This window comes from Lepidochelys kempii, unplaced genomic scaffold (assembly GCF_965140285.1).
Source record: "Lepidochelys kempii isolate rLepKem1 unplaced genomic scaffold, rLepKem1.hap1 scaffold_29, whole genome shotgun sequence".
Lineage (NCBI taxonomy): Eukaryota > Metazoa > Chordata > Testudines > Cheloniidae > Lepidochelys > Lepidochelys kempii.
In genome coordinates, this window is record NW_027621931.1 from 2,040,287 (window position 1) to 2,052,634 (window position 12,348).

At 53.5% G+C, this 12,348-nt stretch overlaps 1 non-coding gene across 1 annotated transcript; it reads left to right on the forward strand.

The window, feature by feature from the left end:
• Positions 1-11,375: 11,375 nt before the first annotated feature.
• On the forward strand, positions 11,376-11,448 carry TRNAM-CAU (transfer RNA methionine (anticodon CAU)). Its single transcript has one exon. It is a non-coding gene; the product is annotated as a tRNA-Met (tRNA).
• Positions 11,449-12,348: the final 900 nt, after the last annotated feature.

The following is a 12,348-nucleotide window of genomic DNA, read 5'->3' on the forward strand; positions in this document are numbered from 1 at the left end:
GTGTTACTCCTGAGTGGCCACGTTGTGTCACTCTTCCTCCAGGAGGGGAATGCTTTGTGTCTTCCCCTGTGTGGCCACCCAAGACAACACACACATCACACACAAAACATCACACACACAAAACACGACAGATGACACTCACACACATCACACACAACACGACACCGACACACCCAGAGAGAACACGTCACACATACAGAAACACGTCTCTCTCACACACACAGCACAGGACACCGACACACACAAACAACATGACACACAAATAAAATGACATACAAAACAGCACACAACACGACACACAAAAATCACACACAAATCACGACACCGACACATAAACACACACACACGAGATGAGGCACAAAACGGCAGACAACGTGACACAGAAATCACACATGACACCGACACCCACACACAATACAACACACAACACCTCACATGACACACAAAACAGCACATGTGACACACGCACAACATGATGCACAAAACATCGCACACAAAATATCACACACCCACACACAACACGACACACACACGGACAACACGACACCGATACACAACACACAAAACGGCACACGACAGGAGACACAAAAATCTCACACAGCACATGACACCGACACACACAACATGCCCACAAAACGGCACACAACACGGCACACACCGTCACACGCACACAACACAGCATACAACATGGCACACACACACTCAACATGGACCACAACACGCACACATAAACACATCTCACACACACAAAACGACACACAAGTCACACACACAACACGTCACACGACACATGCAACACGACACACACAACACGGCACACAGCAGAAGGTTTCATCGAGGAGGAGGATGTCCCGGGGTCCCCGGGCGATGCTCTGGGACTGCTCCCCAGGAAGCCAGGCAGGACTCTGGGGAAGTCTCCTCTCGGGGAGCAGCCTGTCTGCAGGACACACAGCTCCCCCGGCTCCACCTTCCTGGCTCTGACCTCGGAGCCTTCAGCCTCCTCTGCCCCTCCCTGCGCTTCCCACAGCCAGTCCGCCCAGGCGGGGTCCTGGGGGGGCAGAGGGTCCTGCCCCCCAACTCCGCAGTCAGACGGGACTCTCAGCCAGCCAGGAAAACTGAGGTTTATTAGACGACAGGGACATGGTCTAACACAGAGCTTGTAGGTGCAGAGAACAGAACCCCTCAGCCGGGTCCATTTTGGGGGGGGGGCAGTGAGCCAGACAACCCCGTCTGCCCTTCGCTCCATGTCTCCAGCCAGCCCCCAACTGAAACTCCCCCCAGCCCCTCCTCCTCTGGGCTTTGTCCCTGTCCCCGGCCAGGAGGGCACCCGATTCCTTTGTTCTCCAACCCTTTAGCTCTCACCTCGCAGGGGGGAAGGGCCCAGGGCATCAGGTGCCAGGAAAGAGGGTGTCGGCCATTCTCTGTGTCCAGACCCCTGCACACACCTGCCCTCCAGAGCTCTGCAACGATCATACACCCTTACCCCACACCCTAGATCCTTAAGAACTGCATACGGGAAACTGAGGCACCCCCACACGATTCAGAGGAAACATGAAGTCCTGCTTCATCACAGATGACTCCAGGAGGTGAGTTGCTTGCTATCCTACCATGTTTTTCTGTCTCTCCTCTAGTATGTTGGCCAACACACACATTCTGTCTCTGTCTCTCTCCTCTCCTGGTGCCAACGATGACCAGACCCCAGATGCCTGGGCCCCAGTGCCCCGCCTGTGCTCCATCTCTTCCTGTATCTGCCTCGCCCCTTCTCCCAGCCCACACTGCCCACCGCTGCCTGGATGATTTCCCCCTCTCCTCCACTGCACCCCCCTCTGTGGGGTCCCTGCCACTCACCGTCTGCCTCCTCTCCTCCACCCCCTCCCCGGCTTCCCCACGGGTCACTCTGGGGGCCGGTTTTCTTCACCATCTTTGTGCATGATCTGGAGGATGGGATGGATTGCACCCTCAGCAAGTTCGCAGATGACACTAAGCTGGGGGGAGAGGGAGATACGCTGGAGGGTCGGGATAGGGTTCAGAGTGACCCAGACCAATTAGAGGATTGGGCCAAAAGAAATCTGATGAGGTTCAGCAAGGACAAGTGCTGAGCCCTGCACTGAGGAGAGAAGAGTCCCATGCACTGCCCCACGTATGCCATGTCCCCGCCCCGAACCGACCCTCCCGGAGCATCCTCAATTCCATGAAACAGCTGTTCTGCGGTGGGCAGGAAGTGCTGGGAGGGAGAGTGGGGAGTTGCTCAGTGGGGGTGTGTCTCTCTGGGTGGGGTCTGTGTGTGTTTATGCACAAGCTGATTGTGATGTCACGGAGGCCAACAGCAAAGAGTGTTGGGGGTCAGCATTCTTGCCCTGCCGTCAGTCTGCCAACTGGCTTGGTTGACAACGGCTGGTGACCCAAGGAGCTGCTGAGAGACGCGGACCATCCCTCTGTCAACAACTTCTTGAATCAGCTATTTCCACAGGTGTTTGAGGAACAAAAGGATGAGTTTTTACAGAAGGTAATTCCCAGATTCTTTCCCTGCTCATTAGATCGCACACGACAGGTCGGTGCCTCCTCCTGGGGACGGGTGGGGGCGGGTGTGGCAACAGGCAGGTCTCAGCGTTCCCTTTTGATTTGAAAGTGGCCATCTCTCAGGTCTCCTCCTGCTTCAGCCGGTCAGGTTCTTTGGAGGCAGATTTAGATGATTTTATCTTTCAGCAGACTAGTCTGGGGGAATTTCCAGGGATAGAACCAAAAGGGAAGATAACAAAACTCGTGTAGAATTTAGATTGAGATCTCCATCAATAGTCTTTCCCTTGGAGTTTCCCCTAATGCACTCCTTGCCTTCAAGTTGGGAATAGAAACCCTTTGTCTCCTGTCATGACTGCCAAAGAAATGTGTAAATGAGGATATTCTATGATTCTATGATTTACACCCATCAGGGGACACTGTCTTTTTGAGGCGGGTGCAGCTGGCTTGGGATGGTGCTGATGATGGATAGAAAACAGGCTGGAGTCAATGACAGATGGGACCACAGAAGGGGAAGGAGAAGGGCATCTCCATAGAAGGTCCTGGGTGCTCAGATACCCCAGTTCTAGGTACCCTGGCCTGTCCCAGAGAGAAAAGACAAAGAGGGGCCCAGCCCCCCGACAGTCATCCCATGGACAAGAATCTGGTTGGGAGTGGGCTGAAGGTTCCCGCTGGACAAAGGGGAGCTGAAGTCCCCCAGCGTCCTGGAATTTAAGCAATGCAAGCTTCAAACCCTGCACGGGTGGGGCCTGAGGGGCACCCGCAGAAGGTTGGGCTGGACAGGGGCGGCAGGTTTCTACAATTTTTGGTGGTTTCCAGAATGGGACCAAGTCCTGCCTCCCCGTCCACCTCCCCCCACATCTGCCTAAGGCTCTGGGAGTTTGGGTATGGGAGGGAGAGGGAAAGGGGTTGGGCTCTGGGAGGGAGTTTGGGTGTGGGCTGTGGGTTGCGGCAGGGTGTTGGGGTGCAGGAGGGAATGAAGGGTGCGGGGTCTGGGCTGGGGCAGGGGGTTGGGGTGCAGGAGCAGGTGTGGGGGCAGGCTCTGGGAGGGAATTGGATGTGTGGTGTGGGCTCTGGGCTGGGGCAGGGGGTTAGGGTGTGGGAGGGGGTGAGGGGTGCAGGCTCTGGGAGGCAGTTTGGGTGCAGGTGCGGGGTCTTGGCTGGGGCAGGGCATTGGGTGCAGGAATGGGTGGGGTGGCCAGGTTCTGGGAGGGAGTTCAGGTGTGGGCTCTGGGCTGGGGGAGGGGGTTGGGGTGCAGGAGAGGGTGCAGGTCGGGCTCTGGGAGGGAGTTGGGTGCAGGGGGTGGGCTCTGGACTGGGGAAGAGGGTTGGGGTGCGAGAGCAGGTGTGGGGGGAGGCCTGTGGGAGGAACTTTGGGTGCGGGATCTGGGTTGGGGTTGGGGGTTGGGGTGCAGGAGGGGGTGCGGGCGCAGGCTCTGGGAGGAAGTTTGGGTGTGGGGTGTGGGCTCTGGGCTAGGGCATAGGGTAGGGTGGAGGAGGGAGTGCAGGGGGTGGACTCTGGGAGGGAGCTTGGGTGCAGGGGGTTGGGGTCTGGGCTGGGGCTTGGGGTGCGGGAGAGAATGAGGGTGCAGCTCTTACCTCAGGGATCTCCCAAAAGCGACCCACACCCCCCTCTGGCAGCAGCTCCTAGGTGGGGGGTCTCTGCCCATCGCTGCCCACGGACACCACCCCAGCAGCTCCCATTGCCACAGATGGCAGAGTCGGCCCTCGGGGCAGGGGCAGCGTGTGGAGATCCCCCCACCCCCGGGGCTGCAGGGACGCGCCAGCCGCTTCCGAGACTGGCAGGCCACACGGAGTGTAAGCAGTGTCAGGGTGAGCCTCACCCTGACATCTGGTGGTGAGGTCTGGCAAGTTGTGGAAAAGAACTTCAGGGGCCGATCTCATCTGCATAGGCACACCCACCCCGCCTAGAACGAGGCCATAGCTGCCCAAATGGTCACTTTGGCTGCTGTGGGATCCCCAGTGTCTCTGTTATTGGGGCAGGAAGAATAAATTGTTATTACCCTGATTATGGGAACTGTGCTGGGAACTGTACTTGGCCTTTTGTTATGATGGAGGGACTCACCATCAACTAAGTAGCACTCGCTAGGCAAGGGTCATGGGTTCCAAAATGCTGTGAATGGAGAGAGGTTGGGGGTAAGTATTAATACTTGGTGCCATGGGTCCCTTGGTGATGGCCTTACATGCTAATTGCTCTTCCTTTTCTCTCCACTGTGGAATCTCAGAGCTAATTTTGATTCCGTTAGGAGTCTAGTTACAGACTGCTGAGCTCGTTTTGGGCTAATGGTGTCCCAGCACTGAGGCTCCCCTACTACAAACTGACTTCACCAAAGAGCTGAACTGAGTAAGAGCCGAAATCACTGAGCGTTGTGTTCAGTAGTGGGGGAGCCTGAAGATCTATTGTGGAGAAGTTTGCGGGACGGCTGGAGTGCCTCGTGGACAGGCTGGTGGAGCAGTTCGTGGGACGGCGGGAGCTGCTGGTGGGCCGCGGAGCGGAGCTGAGCGAAGCAGTTTGTGGGGCGGCTGGTGGAGCGGAGGCCTATGGGGCTGTGGGGCAGTCAGTTTCAGATCATGTAAGGTGCCTTTTACCCCCGCCCCCATCTCCACCCAGGTTGGGAGGTAAAGCTCTGCAGATAAACTTTTGAACTTTGGGGCTGCCCTGACCAGGGACAGAGACTTTTGGGTCATTGGACTTTTGGGATTTTGGGTGATTTGGGGTTGCTGGACTCAAGAACCAAAGGGAAAGGGCATGCCCCAATTTGCTTGGGGTGGGTTTTTTTTTGCTCGTGGGTTGTGTTATGAATCCTGTTGGTGGTGTTTCCCCAACATAATGCCACATTGTTTCTCTCTGTTATTAAAAGGCTTTTTGCTACACTCAGACTAGGTGCTTGCGAGAGGGGAAGTATTGCCTCTGGGAGGCGCCCAGCGGGGGTGGTACATATTTGTCCCAGGTCACTGGGTAGGGTCTCAAGCAGGTTTGCATTGTGTTATTGGAATGGATCCCCTAGATACTGAAGCTGGCCCTTGTTGCTGCCAACTCTGACGGGCAGAAGGGTTACACGGAGCGAGGGTGGGCAGGAAGCCGCCTTAGACCCCTTGTGCTGCCGGTGATGGTTCCCGGGCCCTTTTAAATTGCCCGGGGGCAGCAGGCGGGGCTGGGGGAGACACCGGGCCCCGGACTTTGGTGGAGCCAGGCCCCCGTGGTCTTATGTTGCTGGAGCATGGGCACCAGGGGCCCAGATGAGGCACCTCCCCTGCGGCTGGAGGAGCATGGGTGCTAATCCACGTTTTGGCGGGTTGGTTTTTGGAAGGTTAAATGAAGGCAGCCTCTGCTCTGGGCTCACCCAGTTTCAGGGCCTGACGCTGCTTTGCACAACGATGAATCTCGGAACAGGCCAGCAATGAAATGACGGCAGAACCTGAGGAACGAAAAGCCTCTGGGTTCGTCTGTGGGCCTTGACGCCGAACGGGAGCCGTAATTTGACTCGCTTTGTGGCTGCGGCCGGTAAAATGTCAGGACGAAGTCATCCCAGTGATTGTGACACTGGGTTTGAGGCGGCTTTGGTCTTATTAAAATGTAACTAGCATGGAACACTTGTGTTTTTAAAGGTGGCTTCCCCAAGCAATCCCAAGTTGTTCTTCCCAGAGCTGGGTGATGGTGGGCAGCAGGGGATCTCCCCAGTCTGTGGGTGAATCTCTCTGGGCCCCACTGTTAGTTCTCCAGACTTTCTCCCCCTAACCACGCACACCTCTCCCCACCCATTATCAATGCTTTACAGCGACCCCTCCCTCCCCTTATGGGGTACAGCCTCTCGGTGACCGAGACTGACTGGGGCTCCCCTCTGCATGGCCCCAATGGGGAAGGAAAGGGACCGATGGGGGAGGAAGAAGACGGGCAGAAGGAGTCAAATGGGGCTAAACCAGAATAGAGGAGATTTTCTTCCTGTTAAAATGGACTGGAGTCTCATTGCTGGAAAGCCACACCTTGAGTGAGGTTTGAACCGGCAGCCTTTCAATTGCCAGGCAAAGGTGCGAACCACAGAGACGGATCACGGCCGACTTCCCAGCGCTGTCCAAGGAGCCCCTGCAGGGGTGCAAGTGGTTAGTGCAAAGGGCAATATTGCTGGGGTTGTGAGTTCAAGCCTTCCCTGCAGCCCTGGTTTCTATTACCCCATGGAGCTACACCAGCTTGCTTGTCCTAATTCACATGGAAAGTGCCATGAGAGGAAGGTCTGAAATGTGGACGTTGGTGCAAAGCTTGGGACCCCCCACCAATGCTGCCACTAGCTGTGGATGGGTTGCTCAGGGGCAGGGAGAATTGATTTCTTTGCTGCTGAGAAAGCTGACAGGACGGGTCTGTGGGCACCAGAGCTCCCCGCTTCTTCCAGCACATGCCAGGCTCTGTCACTCCTGGAGGAGGGTCATAGAATCATAGAAGATCAGGGTTGGAAGGGCCCTCAGGAGGTATCTAGTCCTACCCCCTGCCCAGAGCAGGACCAACCCCAACTAAATCATCCCAGCCAGGGCTTTGTCAAGCCTGACCTTAGAAACTTCTAAGAAAGGGGATTCCACCACTTCCCTAGGTAATGCATTCCAGTGTTTCACCACCCTCCTAGAGAAAAAGTTTTTCCTAATATCCAACCTAAATCTCCCCCACTGCAACTTGAGACCATTACTCCTTGTCCTGTCATCTGCTATCACTGAGAATAGTCTAGATCCATCCTCTTTGGATCCACCTTTCAGGTAGTTAAAAGCAGCTATCAAATCCCCCTTCATTCTTCTCTTCCATAGACTAAACAATGCCAGTTCCCTCAGCCTCTCCTCATAACTCATGTGTTCCAGTCCCCTCATCATTTTTGTTGCCCTTCGCTGGACTCTCTCCAATTTTTCCACATCCTTCTTGTAGTGTGGGGCCCAAAACTGGACACAGTACTCCAGATGAGGCCTCACCAATGTCGAATAGAGGGGAATGATCACATCCCTTGATCTACTGGCAATGCTCCTACTTATACACCCCAAAATCATAGAATCATAGAATATCAGGGTTGGAAGGGACCCCTGAAGGTCATCTAGTCCAACCCCCTGCTCGAAGCAGGACCAATTCCCAGTTAAATCATCCCAGCCAGGGCTTTGTCAAGCCTGACCTTAAAAACCTGTAAGGAAGGAGATTCTACCACCTCCCTAGGTAACGCATTCCAGTGTTTCACCACCCTCTTAGAGAAAAAGTTTTTCCTAATATCCAATCTAAACCTCCCCCACTGCAACTTGCCATTGGCCTTCTTGGCAACAAGGGCACACTGCTGACTCATATCCAGCTTCTCGTCCACTGTCACCCCTAGGTCCTTCTCTGCAGAACTGCTGCCAAGCCATTCGGTCCCTAGTCTGTAGCGGTGCATTGGATTCTTCCATCCTACGTGCAGGACTCTGCACTTGTCCTTGTTGAACCTCCTCAGATTTCTTTTGGCCCAATCCTCCAATTTGTCTAGGGCCCTCTGTATCCTATCCCTACCCTCCAGCATATCTACCACTCCTCCCAGTTTAGTGTCATCCACAAATTTGCTGAGAGTGCAATCTACACCATCCTCCAGATCATTAATGAAGATATTGAACAAAACCGGCCCCAGGACCGACCCTTGGGGCACTCCGCTAGATACCGGCTGCCAACTAGACATGGAGCCATTGATCACTACCCGTTGAGCCCAACAATCTAGCCAGCTTTCTATCCACCTTATAGTGCATTCATCCAGACCATACTTCTTTAAATTGCTGGCAAGAATACTGTGGGAGACCGTGTCAAAAGCTTTGCTAAAGTCAAGGAACAACATGTCCACTGCTTTCCCCTCATCCACAGAGCCAGTTATCTCGTCATAGAAGGCAATTAGATTAGTCAGGCATGACTTTCCCTTGGTGAATCCATGCTGACTGTTCCTGATCACTTTCCTCTCCCCGAAGTGCTTCAGAATTGATTCCTTGAGGACCTGCGCCATGATTTTTCCAGGGACTGAGGTGAGGCTGACTGGCCTGTAGTTCCCAGGATCCTCCTTCTTCCCTTTTTGAAAGACGGGCACTACATAAGCCTTTTTCCAGTCTTCCGGGACTTCCCCCGATCGCCATGAATTTTCAAAGATAATAGCCAATGGCTCTGCAATCACATCCGCCAATTCCTTTAGCACTCTCGGATGCAGCTCATCTGGCCCCATGGACTTGTGCACGTCCACTTTTTCTAAATAGTCCCGAACCACTTCTTTCTTCACAGAGGGCTTGCCACCTCCTCCGAATGCTGTGCTGCCCAGTGCAGTCGTCTGGGAGCTGACCTTGTTCGTGAAGACAGAGGCAAAAAAAGCACTGAGTATGTTAGCTTTTTCCACATCCTCTGTCACTAGGTTGCCTCTCTCATTTAGTAATGGGCCCACAGTGTCCTTGGCTTTCTTCTTATTGCCAAAATACCTGAAGAAACCCTTCTTGTTACTCTTAACTTCACTCGCTAGGTGCAACTCCAGGTGTGATTTGGCCTTCCTGATTTCACTTCTGCATGCCTGAGCAATATTTATATACTCATCCGTGGTCGTTTGTCCAATCTTCCACTTCTTGTAAGCCTCTTTTTTGTGTTTAAGATCAACAAGGATTTCTCTGTTAAGCCAAGCTGGTCGCCTACCATATTTACTATTCTTTCTACACATCGGGATGGTTTGTCTCTGTAACCTCAATAAGGATTCTTTAAAATACAGCCAGCTCTCCTGGACTCCTTTCCCCCTCATGTTATTCTCCCAGGGGATCTTTCCCATCAGTTCCCTGAGGGAGTCAAAGTCTGCTTTTCTGAAGTTCAGAGTCCGTATTCTGCTGCTTTCCTTTCCTCCTTGTGTCAGGATCCTGAACTCGACCATCTCATGGTCACTGCCTCCCAGGTTCCCATCCACTTTTGCTTCCCCTACTAATTCTTCCCGGTTTGTGAGCAGCAGGTCAAGAAGAGCTCTGCCCCTAGTCGGTTCCTCCAGCACTTACACCAGGAAATTGTCCTCTACAGTTTCCAAAAACTTCCTGGATTGTCTGTGCACCGCTGTATTGCTCTCCCAGCAGATATCAGGATGATTGAAGTCGCCCATGAGAACCAGGGCGTGCCATCTTGTAGCTTCTGCGAGTTGCCGGAAGAAAGCCTCATCCACCTCATCCCCCTGGTCTGGTGGTTTATAGGAGACTCCCACCACTGCATCACTCTTGTTGCTCAGGCTTCTAAACTTAATCCAGAGACTCTCAGGTTTTTCTACAGTTTCATTCTTGAGCTCTGAGCAGTCATACTGCTCCCTTACATACAGTGCAACTCGCCCACCTCTTCTGGCCTCCCTGTCCTTCCTGAACAGTTTATATCCATCCATGACAGCACTCCAGTCATGCGAGTTATCCCACCAAGTCTCCGTTATTCCAATCACATCATAATTCCCTGACTTTGCCAGGATCTCCAGTTCTCCCTGCTTGTGTCCCAGGCTTTGTGCATTTGTATATAGGCACTTGAGATAACCCGCTGATCGCCCCTTGTTCTCAGTATGAGGCAGGAGTCCTCCCCTCTCATACGCTCCAGCTCGTGCTTCCTCCCGGTATCCCGCTTCCCCACTTACCTCAGGGCTTTGGTCTCCTTTCCCTGGTGAACCTAGTTTAAAGCCCTCCTCACTAGGTTAGCCAGCCTGCTCACGAAGATGCTCTTCCCTCTCTTCGTTAAGTGGAGCCCGTCTCTGCCTAGCATTCCTCCTACTTGGAACACCATCCCATGGTCAAAGAATCCAAAGCCTTCTCTCCGACACCACCTGTGTAGCCATTCCTTGACTTCCACGATTTGACGGTCTCTACCCCGGCCTTTTCCTTCCACGGGGAGGATGGACGAGAACACCACTTGCACCTCAAACTCCTTTATCCTTCTTCCCAGAGCCACGTAGTCTGCAGTGATTCGCTCAAGGTAATTCTTGGCAGTATCATTGGTGCCCACGTGGAAAAGCAGGAAGGGGTAGCGGTCCGAGGGCTTGATGAGTCTCGGTAGTCTCTCCATCACATTGCGAATCTTAGCCCCCGGCAAGCAGCAGACTTCTCTGTTTTCCCGGTCAGGGTGGCAGATAGATGACTCAGTCCTCCTGAGGAGAGAGTCCCCGACCACCACCACCCACCTCCTTCTCTTGGGAGTGGTGGTCGTGGAACCCCCAACCCTAGGACAGTGCATCTCATGCCTTTCAACTGGTGGAGTCTCCTTCTGCTCCCTTCCCCCAGACATATCATCTGGGTCACTCCCCGCAATGGTACCTGTGGAGAGAACATGAAAATGGTTACTTACCTGTGTCCGCTTTGCTGGTCCATGGACTTTCCCCCTTCTTCTTCTGGAGGTCACATGTTGCCAGATTTCTTCACAGTCCTCCTGTCCCTGCTGCGCAGCCTGCTCTGAATCTTCAGAACCTTGTGCCCATAGAAGCATATCCTGACGTCTGTCCAGGAAATCTTCATTTTCTCTTATGCAAGGCAGGGTCGATACCTGTTGCTCCAGACCTTGAACCTTCTCTTCCAATATGGAGACCAGCTTGCACTTTGTACAGACAAAGTCGCTTCTGTCCTCTGTAAGAAAGACAAAGATGGCACATCCAGTGCAGGTCACAACAGTTGAACACTCCCCATCCATATTACCTTCCTACTATGAGCTTCCTCCGGAGATGCAGTAATTCCTCAGAGAAGTCGTTAGGGTTTAAGCCTCAGTGGGCTCACTCCAGGTGAACTCCCAGGCAAAGTCCTGCTGTTTGCTGCTCAGCTGGTTCCCCGCTGCTCAGCTGGTTCTATAAGCACCGAGCCTAAAGCTCTTCCAAGCCTTCTTAGCGCAGCGGGCAGTGCATCAGTCTCATAATCTGAAGGTCCTGAGTTCAAGCCTCAGAGAAGGCAACTCTTCTTGCTCCCTGCTTTAGATTTTCTAACGTAAATCAGAGAAAGAAAGACTAGAGCAGAGTGGTTTCTAGACACCCTCCCATCCATCTAACACACACACACAGACTTTTCTAACGGTGCGTCTACAGTATGAAATTAGTTCAAAATTATTCGATTCAAAATTTCGGGAGCTATTTTAGACATTCAGGCTTCGGTGTCCCCACTAAAACACATGAATTCAGCAGAGTGCATCCACAGTACCGAGGCTAGCATCAAACGTCGGAGCGGGTGCACCGTGGGTCGCTATCCCACAGTTCCCGCAGTTCCCGCCGCCCACTGGAATTCTGGGTAACGCTCCCAGTGCACGATGGGGCAAAAACATTCTTGCGGGTGTTTCTGGTGCGTGTCATCAGGAACCCATGGCGGGCAATCGTTTCACGCCTTTTTGGCATGCAGACGCCATACTGCTTTCAGCAGATGGTGCACCGCTTGCTCTCCTGCAACTATGAATCCGCCTCTCATTTCCTCTTCCCTTCCAATGTAATCTCTACTATCTGCTCTTTCTCTTCCTCATCGAACTCTTCTGCCTCCAACTCTGCTCTCCCGATGGTGCCACGCTTCCGAGCTTCTCCGGGTTGTCTGTCCTGGGCTCCCGCCTCCGTGAAAACCACGGAAGACAACCATTTCCCGCCTTTCTTCGGCTACCACAAACCAAACAGCACCTCTTCCCCTGCCACTCTGCTCTCCTACATTTCGCGCCCGTTTTCCAGGATTACCCGTGCAGGCGCCATGGAGCCCGCTCAGATCTCCGCTGCAGTTTTAAGCATTGTAAATACCTCGCGCATTATCCAGCAGTATGTGCAGTCCCTGCAAAACGGGGTGAGGAAACGACGACCGTGCGATTACTATACTGATGAG